The sequence below is a fragment of the Macrobrachium nipponense genome, chromosome 3 (genome assembly GCF_015104395.2).
Source record: "Macrobrachium nipponense isolate FS-2020 chromosome 3, ASM1510439v2, whole genome shotgun sequence".
NCBI lineage: Eukaryota > Metazoa > Arthropoda > Malacostraca > Decapoda > Palaemonidae > Macrobrachium > Macrobrachium nipponense.
This window is the reverse complement of record NC_087202.1, coordinates 55,534,998-55,550,630: the sequence shown is the minus strand read 5'-3', so window position 1 is coordinate 55,550,630 and position 15,633 is coordinate 55,534,998.

Here is a 15,633-nt window from a genome sequence, read left to right as displayed (position 1 = left end):
CGTGCACGTAGTTATTTAATTATACTTAAATTAAGCACCCTGATTCCTTATTACAAGAAGAACTCCTTGCGTCTATCTAAATCGTGGCAATAAACGCAAAAGAATGATACGACTATACAGTGAATTATTGCCTTGCACTTGTTTATTCATATACGCAAGAGAAATTATTGTGGTTTGAAAGGTAAATTATGAGAGATGGTTGTGCTTAGGAAAAGGCTTTACAGAGAAATATCCTTAACCGAGTTTGGCAAAAAAATAAAATGAATAGAACTCATAATATAAGAATAATAATATACTATCAAAGATTATAAATACAAAAATACATAAAATAAAATACTCTTTTGATCTACAGCACACTTGAAGTGTAATCCAAACAAACAAAACAATTGGTTATCAGTCAAAGAAACTCTGAAGAACAATATTTAGTGACAACCACACTGCAAGCTATGAATGAACGTTATCTGAAATAACACAACCCCATGAGATCAAAATAATCTAGAATAATATAAATCATTCATAAAGTATTAAAAAAAAATCTGCGAAATTTAACAGCTGGGTTCGTTGCAGAGGGTACTACTAACGATCAAATGAATTCTATGATTTGAAAAGACTGTTGCAGGACGTTTCAAGGTTGGATTTCGTTCCTAGGTAGAAGGTGCAGATGAAATGTTGAGAGGAGATTATTTTCCTCTAAGAAGAAGAAGCAGTACGAAAGCCACTGCAATGTTCATTCTTTAACTGAAGAAGCAAGGATGCACATCTATGATGTAAGCACTAATGTGCTTCCTGGATGTTAAAACCCTTCCTTTCCAATACTTCAATCAGTTCCCATAGCTTTTCCTAGGTTTCCTCTTTCTTTCCAAGAATTCTAAATTATACAACCTTCAAAAATATGTATCATTACCCAATCGTTCTGCATGTTACCCTCCATGGTAAACAACTACAATCCTGCATTTCATTCATGGTACTTTATTGTTATCCGATGTCTTGTGTCGTCAGCATTTCAGACCGTTTCAAATAATTAGCTACTGCACATGTTTTAGTCTTTTTGCTTTTGCGAAAGACTGTTTGTTTTTCCTTACGACTGTCATTCGTAAGTATTTCTGGTTCCTTCTTTCTCCTATGTGATATCTTAGTAGAGTGGTTCTTCTTAAATTAAAGGAGATGATTCAAACGGATAAGTTGGAAATAGTACAACAACTTTATTCTGTAACTCCATAACAAGAGAGACAGTTCGGTCGTGAGACCGTTACGTTTGATCGATAGGAATGAACTGCCATATTAGAGCATCACGTTGATAGCGAAACATTAGCTATCTCAGCTATTCACATAAAATCATACGTAGTCCGCCGGCTCGGAAGTTACAAGTTTCCGGCGTAGGTTAACAGGTCAACCGCTTCCCATGGAAGGTGTGTTGTAAAAGGTTGACAATATACAACATGATGACATATCAAACAAACCTAAACCAGGCTACTGCAGACATCGCATAGCGTAATCTAGATCTGCCTTGGTCACGTAGGACCCTCCTAATGCCAATGACCTCAGGTCATGGGTTTTTATTTACAGATTATGTAATTCTAAAATGTATTTATTACATTAGGCTCGGACAGCTACCATTCAAGCCTTGAATAACAAAAGTTACTTTAAACATGGTTTCTTAGGAGCGTGCTCGTAACATATGTTTAGGTATAAAACATAACAAGTGATTAAATGCATAAAAAGGTTCTGTTACATACCCTTTTGGACATATTCATAAACAAAGATAAATGCATGGAAAATCTAGATCCATGTTTGGTAATAATAATGATTAGGTATCCAAAAATAATCAAAAGGTAAAAATCAAAAGGTAAAAATCAAAAGGTTAACATGTATACATGATTATTATGATAATAGGTAACCTGATTAAGAATAGTGGTTACTGATAGATTATGGTAATAGGTAACCTGATTAAGAATAGCGGTTACTGATAGATACAACATGAATCATTAGGATAATTGTTAAAGAGTACTTGTCACTCTTTGTAATAGGTAAATATAATGGTACAATTGATAATAGTATAATTGTGCACAGATTAATATATAAGGGCTGGTATATTTTATTAGGTGCCCGAAAAATACCTTAGGAGTATATTAATGTATATATATTGGGTTTTTTTATAATATTTTATTAGTGCCCGGGAGATACTTTAACTGTTCAAATGCAAAGGCGTGAGTCTTTCTTGTCCTACATTTTGCCAGCCACAGACCGCTTTTCACACACAACACAATTCCAAACAATTTTCCTAGGCACAAAATGAAATGGCCAGTTTCAAGAGGCCCTAAACTCAAATGACTTGAGTGTAATGGGGTACGTCATCTGGACGGGACAATACGTTTCCTTGGAGATCCTTCTGTGTACGCCTCAGCCTACGCCAAGCAAAGATGTTGACGGCGATAACCAATATGGCCGTCACGCTGAACACGGCCAGCAGAACGTAGTAACGAAGATTTTCTCCACCTTCATAAGTTGGTGACGTGTGGTTCATCTCAGCCAGTTGCGTCAAACGATGAGCCACCCGCGCGTTGTATGGGAGAGGTAGTGATGGGATAATTGTAGACGCCCAAGTATAGTTCGCAAAATACGCCTTCTCACGTATTATCGTGTTGACCCCTCTGACGGTGTAGTTTGTAGATGTCCCCGTACAACCATCAGCTGCTACAAAGATTGGGGAATGGGCGGTGGTCCCGTCCGGGCATACGACGTGGAAACCGTCTTTGTCGTATCGGATCCAGGAGCCATTATTCATTCTGTAATTGAATTTATTACTGTACAAGGGATCAAAGTGTTTCCTCAGACAACCTTCGCTTGTATGAAAGAGAGAGCTGTTAGAATATGCCTAACTCACATGAATCCGTTGATATAGGATAGAATTCAAAAGAGTCAGCTGTACAAATTTTATTATTCATGGCTTCTGAACAGTGAGTGAGTTTATCTAAGTCTTTAATGACTGTAAATGATTTCCTATCATAAGAAATCAGAACATCATCGTCAAATTGGATATTACTGGACTTGAGTTATTCGTCATGAAAGTAGGAAACGGTGCTATTTTGTATGATTGCCAAGCATCGGAAGAATCAAAAGGTATGGTGATCATAATCCTATAATTTTCAACGCTGACTGATATTAGGCTATAAATAAAAAACGAACTCTACTTTATGGGCGTCTAATAAAGGAAAACATATAACCTAGTTTCTCCCGTCCGTTCTCCAAAGTTAACGTCAGATCTTTAATAGGCATGAGGTGTGGAGATAACACACCCTTTGTCGCTAACGTAATAGCTTCTACATAGTCTTTTGATTTCTCAATAAAATGTGATATTTTGACACGGATATGATCTATTTTCGAACTATAGTAAGCTAACGTAGCCTGCAAATGGTTGAACTTCCATAATCGATCGATATTATTTGAATGTTCGTTTACCAAACTCATTATTTGATTGATTGAGGATAACTGGCTGCGAAGTTCAGACAAAGCTAATTCGGTTTTGTGTTGCAAAAAACTCATTCTTTTATTTTGATTATTTATCTTAAGGCGATTTGAAATTCCTAAGCCTAGATTCGCAACAGATCCCCAAGATGTTTAGTCCAGCCAGAATAAGCGGGTTGCGGCGTTCGAGATTATTGTGCCGCACAGACCACATCAGCAAGTCACGAGCAAGTTCCTCTGCCTCAGCGGTTTTATTTTGTATGTCATAAGACAACATTTCCGCGACGCTTAGGGTTTGAGCTAGCGAAAAATCCCTGAGGGTAGCATGAAAATTACGTTTGGGGTGATTTCCTAAGCGCAAATGGCAAACCTCATCAGGTCATTCTTTAAGTAAGGACGTCATCTTCAGGCAAAAATATGGCCTGCATATCCACTTCTATGACTATATTACTCGACACCATAAAAATGTCTTCCGTTCTCTCGATAATCGAGCCATGATTAAATTCTATTTCTTTCGTCTTAGCGCTCTTTCCATACAACAAAGATGTCTGAACACACAATATCACTCCTAACAATAACAGATTCATTTTTGAAAACCTGCAATGAGTAAAAATATAATGGAATAACTCGTGTAACAGAATAGGGTAACATACAAATATGTTGTATTATATATTACATAATAATTTATATATTATATATATATATTATATATTATATATTATTAGATATATATCAATATATATATATATATATATATATATATGATATATATATAGATATATATATATATAAATTATTAGTTATACAAGTCATAAATACAACCATTTTTTTCCCTCATCCATCTACCTTTCTTTAGATTCTGATATGTGCCAATGGAATATTCCTCATATCAGTGGGTTTGGATACATTTTGAACCCTAAATCTATTGGCCGTTAATGTTTCTAAAACTGTTAAACCGGGCCTTCAAACGTAATGCATTACTTGTATGTATACCTGATCGCCCACGCATATGTTCTAGTGGCTTAGCTATTTTATCATGATTTCGTTTCATTATAATTTGTGCTTCTTCTAGATTCTTACGAAGTATATATTATCGACTTATGCTGCATCCATAACATCCTTTAGAGGATTTGATAAATTAGTTGTAGGCGTTAATACATGGAAAGGTGTTCTAGCTGGGATACCGTACAGTGCCTCGTGCGGTGTCATTTTAATAGCACAATGATACGAGTGATTAAGTGTGCTTAGTACCGCAGGTATGGCAATGTCCCAGTTGGGGTCTGCCCCCCCTAAGGTGACCCTTAAATGTTTAAAAAACCTTACGATTTGCCCTTTCCACTAGCCCATTAGACTCTGGGTGATACATCATGGTATTGATTTTCATTAATGACAAAGGAAATTCGCCACAAAGGAGTTAAGGAAATGATATTGAACTCCCGCCCGAGTCTGATATAATGGTGTGTGGAATTCCATGTTTACAAATGTAGCACTCGTAAAACTTTCTAGCGCACTCGACTGCGGTTTTTGTTTTAAGCGCTATCAGTTCTGTATATCGAGTCAAAGCATCTATGATTACTAGGAGGTGCGTATTTCTCTGTGACTCGTAAAAATCCTGTTAATAAATCTAAGTGTACTTTTTCAAAGGGGTTGATTTGGCACGGGGTAAGCCCCTAGGCTGACAGGTGTCTTCGTGTGCCCTGTATTCTTGACAAGTGCGACAATTTGCTATGTGCTTTTTTATATCTGTAAGCATCGTATGCCAATAAAATAAGGATTTCGGCTTTCTGTGACATTAGGGAATAACCCGCTGGTCCATGAGTGGATTTTCAGCAACCATGTTTAAGACAGTGGTTGTGAGTGAGATAGGTACCACCACCTGGTTGTTATTCAACTGTGGTGTGTTGCGGGTTTTCCTCGTCACGGATCTACACAGGATATTATTCTTTGATTATATAATTCTGCTGCTTATACTTTATATATTCCTTTTCCTTCGATTTCCGTTTAACGCAATGATGATTTTTTCTATTTCCGGATCTTTTCTTTGTTCCGTCTGTAATAGTTCAGCACTCCAGCCCAGATCTTCCTGTTCAGATATAGTTTTAACAATGGGCGTGGAGGTTGAGATATCTATTAATTCAAGCTAATGGCTCGGTACAAGATGAAGAGGGGTTGCGTGATAATGCGTCAGCAATGATATTTGCTTTCCCAGGTAAATACCGATCCTTGCGCCAAAGTCCTCGGATGATCATGTGCCACCGAGTTTCGCTTAGGGCTGTGACTAAAGCCTTTAAAGAAGTCGGTTAGGGGCTTATGATCAGTGAGAACCTTGACGGGATAACCGTATATTATAAATTTAAAATGCACGAGTGAATAACAATAGCGAGCCCTTCCTTGTCTATTACGCATATTTACTTTCGAAGGTCTCAGTTTACGTAATAAAAAAAAGTATAGGAAAAAACTGTTATCATATTGTTGAAGCAATACCCCACCTACTCCTAGGTCTGAGGCGTCTGTTGCTATAAAGAATTCCTTACCGAAGTCAGGAAATTTCAAGATAGGAGAACTACACAGTTCATCTTTCAATTTATCGAACGCCTGTTGATGATTTTCAGACCATATGAAATCTACGCCCTTTTTTATAAGATCGGTTGAGGGGAGCGGCTATGATGGAGTAGTTCCTAATGAACCTCCTATAATATCCGCTACAGCCTAAAAATTGCTGTATTCCCTTGACGTTAGTAGGTATCGGAAAGTTACGGATAGCCGATACCTTATCATGGACTACTTTAAGACCTTCACTAGACACCGTGAAACCTAAATAGACTAGTTCTTGTTTTAAAAAATTCACACTTTACTTATCTTTACCCTTAAATTATGCTGCCTTAGTCTTTGTAGCACTAACTCTAATTTACGTAGATGTTCTTCTAAGGTATTGGAAAAGATTACTAAGTCGTCCATGTAGGCATGTAGGATATCTCCTAACAAGTCTCCAAACACAATGTTTATCATTCTAGTAAAAAGTTATAGGAGCCACAACGTAAACCAAAAGGCATACGCAAAAATTCATAATGTCCCCTGGCTGTGCTGAAGGCAGTGTATGGGATACTCTCTTCTTCCAACGGAATCTGATGAAAGCCTTTTAGTAGGTCCAAGCTGGTGAAATAGTTGTTCTAACCTAGTAGAGATAGAATATCGTCAGTACATGGTACTGGGAATCGGTCAGGGATTGTTTCCTCATTTAAGCGACGAAAATCGACGCATATCCGCAAGTTCGATCTTTTTTCGGTACTACTATTAACGGAAAATTATAAGGGCTGTTTGATTTCATAATGACTCCTTCTTTTAGTATTTTACCCTACTTCCTCAGTTATCTCATTCTGAAATTTCATAGGAAGTCGGTACGAAGGTATAGATTACTTTCTGTTTGTCCTTGAGCCTTACCATTTGATGCTCGATGACATCCGTTTTTCCTAAGGTTCCATCCGTAGTGGAAAAAACATCATGATTTCAGTTAAAGATTCAAAAATTTCTGCTGAATTTCTTCTTCTTGAATGTCTTATTGATTTTGTTCTTTATAGATTGCAAAAAGGGATTCATCCGCACTGATTGAGCGTGATTTATCTCAGCTACGGTACGAAAATGCGAATGTTTAACAAACTTTCCGCATCCAAGATATGTTGATTTTTGTGGATTACTAAAGTGGTATTCAAATGATTACAGACTTCGATGTGACATTGTTGTTGTGAGCCGACTGTATAAATGGCTTGGTGTGATGATAATCCGTGTTTTTTTCAGAGTTTCGGAAAGGATTAACATTTCAGATCCTGGCAAGTTTTCTTTACACGCACAATATGTTCGAAGTTACGTTCGGCTCGAGAGTTTGCGTGCAAGCTGATATACGGGCGAGCGAGTTTTTTAGTTCTGTTGGGTCGCATGTATATTTCTGTTCATGAGACAAGTGATTGGTTCTTCGATATAAGTGGACTACTCTGTCTGTCTCCTTATTATCTAAAACTGATTTTAGGGTATTAGAAGACTTATAGAATTTTATTTTTCTTTGATATACACGCCTGTGTTTTGCAGGTGCTAAGATAATATTTTGAGTGCCCATAGACGGGTATCCGATAATTACTGCGGGATACATATTAATGTTTTGTACAACGATAAAGGTATCGGCAAAAACGTGCGCTTACCGACCTTGTACTGAACATGAGTTACCCTCCTACCACCTTCAATTCATTATTTCCTATGCCCGAGAGTCTTATTCCGGACTTCTCTATAGGGAAGTTTTGAAAAGAGTAAATGATGAGTCCTTAAATCCATGATATTACGTGGACTACCAGAATCAAAGAACAAACTTATGGTCCAAATTTACTGCATGTAAGGTTGGTCGTAACTCGTCTTGACTAATAATTGCATGAATTTGTTGCAAATCTACGGGAACCTGCACCGATTTTTTGGATTCGGCCGTGTGTTTCATAGGAAAATCGATTGCCTCACAATGATCTGATAAATGATTAAATGATTATTTGATACAAAAGATGTTGATATTGATGACCCAACATCGTCCTCTCCCCCCTTGGAGCGAACTACGTGGTATTTGCTTTGTTAGCACACCTTGAAAATTCGCTTGACCTTGCAAGTTCTGGCTAGACGGCCCAGGAACAGAGGTACCTGAAGCACGATTTGTTTGTTTCTGCTGTTGAGCAGCATGCCGTTTTGCTTGTTTCTTTTTATAGTATGAGGACCCTTCTTTTTATTTGCACTGGCAACTGTTTGCGTGTTTTGTAGGATTCTGCTGTTGATTCCGCGAGTAGCACGATTATATGAATGAGTGGAACTATTATGTATTGAACAAAAACGCGTCCGACAGTCTGAAATCATGTGACCTGGTTGTTTACAGTTATAACAAACCATCCCTGCAACTTGATTATTATTATGTATCCACGTTTACTTGTTGTGGCTTATTCTCATTTTTTGCAAAAACTTGAGTGAGCGAAGGATCTAGGTCGGTACAATTTAGACATGTGTTTTTTTTGATTTGTTTATACACATCTAATTCCGTACTGCTGGGCTGCAATTTTTTGTCAAAAAACACCGCACTAATGCTTCAGGCAACATTGCTGTAATGCTTGTGAGGTAAATTAGACGGATAAAATCTTTCACGGTGATTCTGGCACTCGTAACCCACCCGGAGTTACTTAAACTAACTTGATATTCGTTTAGCCGGTCAGCAATTAGCGCCGCCCGCTCGACAACATTAAGCTGAGTCATGGAGGCTTGGTTAAGGATATTTCTCAATGCCCAATACTACATCTAAAGCCTCTTCACCCCCATACACGGCACGTAATCTGATTTTGAACTCGTCCCATGTAGTCGCCTCTTGGAAAGAAACACCCCTTAGATATGCACTTGCGTCTCCTTTAGCAAAGTCTATGTACAGCTGGGTCTGTGATGCTTTTTGCATTTAAATGAGCGTCTACAGATGAGATCCATGCCTCAACATTTTGAGGTAGGAACCCATTGACCGACCTTGAAAACAAAAAGACAATTGCTTGACCCGCACTCACGAGAGTCACCACATTCGGGTTGCCAGCCGGAGTAGTTGCCATGTCACTTTTTACATTTTTTCTTTAATTCACTCCCATTCCTTGCCGGTCCTATCAAACATATCTATAAAGAATACCACTCGACCACTACGTAAACGCATATGCAATATACTGTATAAATGTGTTGCAAGTAATAGGAAAATCCCCTAAAAAGATACAGAAATACAAATAATTTGATAAAGATATTACGGAGAATTCCCCAGAATACTGGACGATCGACTCCTGATGAACAACACTTAGCTGAGAAAAAACCTGAATAGATAAAATTGCACTTAGCTCTGGGTTTTATGCGGAAGGATTGTTGACATGGGATGACGTCACAGTTTCCTGTCGTCTTCGCGTCGGAAGTCGTGATGACGTCACGGTCTCCTCTCTGCCTCACGTCTTGCATGAAGAAGTCCAAGATTGATGACGTCACAGCCTCCTTCCTCGCGTTGCTTCCTCTTGGCCTACTCTTTTTGTCCTTGCTAGTGATCGCACGTTGTTTTCTTTACGTGTTTTCTTCTTTCTGTTGATGTTCGATGCTGCTCTCGTCCGGTGTTGATTCTCGGAGATATGTGACAACAGTCACTCAATCGTCGATGTTGATGCTTGTATTCTTCTCGATAAAGGACATATCTTCGTCTTCATATATGTTGCGTTGATTGAAGATCCCGTTTCCTCTGTTTAGTATTGATTTATAGGTGGAAGTTGGTTATTGCAGTTCTTCGGTCGGCTGATATGGGTCTTGTTAATCTTATTCTTCGTCAATAGCTGCCACCAAATTTTAGTCTTTTCGCTTTTGCTAAAGACTGTTTGTTTTTCCTTACGACTGTCATTCGTAAGTATTTCTGGTTCCTTCTTTCTCCTATGTGATATCTTAGTAGAGTGGTTCTTCTTAAATTAAAGGAGATGATTCAAACAGATAAGTTGGAAAAATAGTACAAACAACTTTCTCTGTAACTCCATAACAAGAGAGACAGTTCGGTCGTGAGACCGTTACGTTTGATCGATAGGAATGAACTGCCATATTAGAGCATCACGTTGATAGCGAAACATTAGCTATCTCAGCGATTCACATAAAAACATACGTAGTCCGCCGGCTCGGAAGTTACAAGTTTCCGGCGTAGGTTAACAGGTCAACCGCTTCCCATGGAAGGTGTGTTGTAAGAGGTTGACAATATACAACATGATGACATATCAAACAAACCTAAACCAGGCTATTGCAGACATCGCATAGCGTAATCTAGATCTGCCTTGGTCACGTAGGACCCTCCTAATGCCAATGACCTCAGGTCATGGGTTTTTATTTACAGATTATGTAATTCTGAAATGTATTTATTACACATGCACATAAAAATATAAGCAATAACCACACCTCTTCTCAATGTGTCTGCTTCCCAAAGTATCATCATGAATGGTAACATGAGCAGGGAATTCTTATCCTACAATCACTCAATGTGTTCTATTCCAGCTCTCTTCACTCTTCGTTTGCATTATTTATAACGGAAGGCCAGTGCTGCTGAACTGATATAATAGTAAAAGCTTTAAAAGCCTGTGCTAGTGGGGTTCATTCACTATTAAAACATTTGCTTCTGTCTTTGTATATAACAAATTCGCATGGGCAGTGCATATTTATTTATGTATTACAGGGGATTTTAAGAGCAACTATTGCATGAAATGGATTGCCACCGAATAATAAGAAAGAGAAAGGTTTCTCCAAATTTCGCTTAAGATTCTTGATATTCACCGCTATAGCCATTGTCTGTGAATAAGTTACAGTTTTGTTGGTTTCAAAATATCTTTCATAATCTGTTCATTCAAAATAGATTCGTGAAGTCTAAAGCAAATTTTTAAAATAAAAATTAAAACAGAAAAAGGAATCTTGATCCTTAAAACTGTAAAACTACAAAACCAAGACCAACAGTAACAATTAATGAACTGAAATCATACTTGTATGCATACGTGGAATACACAAACAAAAAACGAACAAGATATTGTCTCTATTGACTATAACAGGAGCACTATGTAATTATTATTGGAAACCACATAGAAACACACGACGTCTTTGTTACTTAAATCTCACAGACATTTCTTAAAAGAAATGAGACAGAAAAAAGCCATAAACTCGGATACGAAAATGGTAGTTGCAGTATGTGAGAAATCCCAATTTGACACATCCACAACCAAAGAAGTAAAACTTAAAGCAACCTCTAGAAAGAAACCGCAAATCCCTACGACACGGAATCCGATGAATGCATCTTCAAAAATCTGTTGAAATACAAACCTGTGAAAGGACGAGAGACCAGAATTCAACTGAAAGACTGCGCAATTTCCTCATGGCCACTTCATTTCCATCAAGTTAATGTAGCTGAGATCGTTCCCGTGCAGCGGAAAGCACGTTTATATTATATAACAGCCGATGGATAGCAGCTGAGGCTGGTGTAAAGAATTAATATTACTGTACATTAAGGTGACGACTCAGTGCAAACTCTGGGGCAAATGAACTCGTTAAGTATCTTTGTTCTTATCATTTCTTGAATTACAGTTGAGAATCAGTCGATGATCTCATAAAGCATAAATGATGACAAAACTACTAGTAGTGCTGGAAGGAATGGGGAGGAATGCCTCTCACGGTGTAAAGTTCGTCATAGGTTTACGCTTTTTCGAGAAAATATGAGTACAACGAGTTGGTGAACAAATTCACACTGAACTGCACAACCACATATTTTAAGCGGTAACCCGTTTCATTTAAGACAAGGTATCCCGTTTGTAACAATTGTCACGCAGATGAAACTTATCATTCTTCTAGCTTAACATTTTTAATGCTTTCCAACATATGCTTTTGTCAGAAAACGGCAACATCGATGTAGGTAAAGAGCTTTCCTGATAACGCATACTTGTCTCGAAGTCTCCAGTAATAAGATAATCTTTGCAATCGTAAGATACAAATTCACACGTAATGAAATACATTTGAATATAGAAATGTTTGGATACAAAAAGTGATACAAAAAGATAGGCATCACATCAACTGCACGACAAAGAAAGAGAACAGACACACAAAACTGGTCTTCGAGGAGTTTTGACGAACTGAATCAATTGGCCCAGTTCCCATTTCCAACTGTCATTTACTCGCACAGTCTGAGTACAAATGAAAAAGAAGACTAATCACGCAGTGGATGCGTCGGGAGACAGAATTCCAGATTAGATGAATGAAAATATTGCCACTCGAGATGTATTATTCCATTCTGCCGCCCGTCAAGGAGGTTTCCTCTTACACAGATGATGAATGGAGTAATTAATTACTGCTTCTACTAATGGAGTAATTAGTGACGCCAGTCAATGGCTCAGTGGCTAATGTGCCGCCAGGTGTTTAAGAACATCGAATGAAGGAGTCAGATGACGGTCAATAATAAATGACATTCTTATCTATGATGTAAATCGAATATGAGAGAAGGGAGAAAAACACTTATAAATCGCATGATACTGTCACAAGCTGTAATAAAGGGAACAACTGGCAATACTTCGGTATGAGTATGAATTTTGTATTATTGTGTCAAAAAAAATGGACTGCCCAAATGTGAAAAAGTGAATGAAAAGAAAATCAGAATCAGAAAGAAAGAAAAAAATCTTCGTAAAGAAACTGCAATTGAAAAGTGTAATCAAAATCAAGGCAAACTTTTGATGACACCGTGCCACCTCGGAAATGAGCGAATAAGGTTGTAATATCAGCCAGGAAGATACTTTGAGAACATAGAGGTAAGCAGTTCCCTTTTCCTAAGTGACCTTTTCATGCTCAAAACATTTACATAAATGGTTCCACGCTATGCAGAACAACTAGATTTGCACCCTTAACGACGAGTAAATATAATGCTATTATGAACGTCAAATAAGCCCCTTTCTGATAGGTAAAAAGTAAGCTCCTTACACTGTAGACCCTAATAGGCATTAAATTCACAATGTGGTGTTCTTCCAAAACACGAACACAGACACATGAGAGAGAGAGAGAGAGAGAGAGTACTATGTTATTCTCTCTATACTAAAAAGTCATTAGATGTAAGATAAGAATTACGTGAACAATATCGTGAAGATATACGATGGTGATAATACTAAGCCGTGAAAACGAACAATTTAAGACTTTCTTCTAAAAAAGCAGAATACAGATTTCAATAACGTAAAATCGATAAACGTCAGACCTCTAGTAAACACCGTTTTGAGGTTTGCTTATGTAGTATCTTCTTTCTCTGCATCTTTGCGTACTTTTATGTGGGGTCGATGTTTCTGACAGCTTTCCTCCACCTGGTTCGGTCAAACACATCGTCCTCTGACAAATGTGTATCTCTCAGATCTTCTTTAATTAAATAAATCCATCTAACTTCGCTTCGGCCTCCCCCTCGATCTCCTCCTACCAGGCACCTCCATCAGCGTTACTTATATGTCTTGCTTGTTTAGTATTATCTATAGCTAAATTTATGTCATAGGCGTCAGTAAATTCATTTCGTGCCCTCAGCTTTTTTTTTTCTTGTTTTTGTTTTTTTATAAAAAAGTAAATAGCTTAGTATCAATTCACGCGTCTATGTTGTAGCTGATATTCTAACACATGCGTATATTTCATTGCACATAGGCATACGTTCCCAGTTAAATACCCACTCAATATTGACATCGAAGCCGGCTGATAACTGACCTACGATCGTCATCAGGAACTATCTACACAGTGTCTCCTATGATCGACTCTCGATAGTGTCAACTGAAATTACCAATAGTGTGTCAGCGTTTCAGACTGGAAGATGTGTGCCCATCTAGTATGCTAGGAGGATTGTTTTAATCACTGCAGTTTGTGATAACCTAGATCATAACCCTAGTTTAGTGACTGCAAAAGATTCATTCCATGGTACTGGAATATCATTGATACAACATCCAACAAAGGCTTTTGGGGGAGCTGACCGTGGTGTATGCCTCATGAATAACACAGGGGCCAGAACACTCACGGCGCTCCTCTTCCACAACCTTACACAAATGTTCCACCTGCATCACTGAAGAACAAGTCCTTCTCAGTACCTCCGGTGTGTGGCCCTGCAAGACCACCAAATCTTCACGCAACTGCAAATGCACAAGCTAAGAAATATGAATGGCTCAAGAGAATATTTGAAGGATTGCGTATGGATGGTAAATCATGGCACAGCTAAACCCTTCCAGGAGTATGCAGATACTGTGTTTGTCCCCTATGTATCTTCCCAGCTACCGAAGGCGAAGAGACTGGGTACCATAAGGGATGTCTATGTGGCAGATAGTTTGAAATCTATGACACAGGAAAAGAGAAGACTAGTTGAGCCAGCCACCATAATACCAAAGAACTGGAAGGAATTCTTGTCTAGTGCTGAAAACAAAATGGAACTTTTCAGCTTCCTGAGCCACCACGTGATAAGAATGACAATGGATGATGGGAAAGAGGTGGATGCAACAAATGGAACAATGGTGCTCAGTTCTCCTCCATTGTGTGACAAGAAAAGCCTGCAGCCATGTGCACAAGAGGAAGCCGACATCAGGCTCTTCCTTCATGCAGCAGATGCAGTGTGCAGTGAAGAAATGGCACAAAAATATTGTGATTAGGAGAGTCGACTCAAATGTAGTTGTGATGGTTGTAGCACACTTTATGACTATTTATTCAGATGAAATGTGGATTTGGTTTGGCAGTGGACGCTACTTCAAGCACATCAACATTGGCCAAATTGTCCGGCCTCCTCCCCACTAGCCCCCCCCCCCCCCTCCACCCCCCCCCCCCACCCCCCCGCATATCTGCCAATTAATTGGCATGTAATTATATGCATTCCATGTATACAGTGGATGTGATACTACATCAGCATTTGGGGGCAAAGGTAAGAAGATTGCATGGGACAGACTTCAGGTGTATCCTGAAGTAACAGAGGCCTTCAGAGAAATGCTACAATTGCCAAGCTGTTTCACTGAGCTTTCACTGTCACATCTTGAGCGATTTGTCATTCTCATATACGATAGAACTAGTGACATCATGGATATCAATGCTGCAAGGAAGCATCTTTTAACCCAGAATGGATTACTCAGATGGGAAGAACTCTTGAAAACCTAACGCCCACACAGGCTGCTCTTGTGCAGCATGCAAGGCGTGCTATGTATCAAGCCATTGTATGGAATCATGCATTGGTTCTCGACCCTCAGCTGCTAAGTCCCTCAGACTAGAGTTGGGTAAAGGAAGAAGATAGATGGAAACCTTTCTGGAGCACTGCCAGAAACATCACAATCGTGTTATGAACTTCTACACTGTGGTTGCAAGAAAGATGTGTCAAGCGTTGCAAGTGTAAAAATGCACGTCTGACGTGTACAGTACTATGCTCATCTTCTGGGGATTGTTCTGAATAAAACCTAGAATAAATGTAGCTATACTTACTCTACGCCTCAATCACCTGTCCACCATCATTTGCTTCTGTTGTGTATTAAAGTGGGGAACATTTCAATTAATGTCAAAACTTACTTTTTTATATAAGGCTATTAAAATATGGTTACTTGTGACTGATAAAATACTGTTCATAGACCCCTGGTGTGT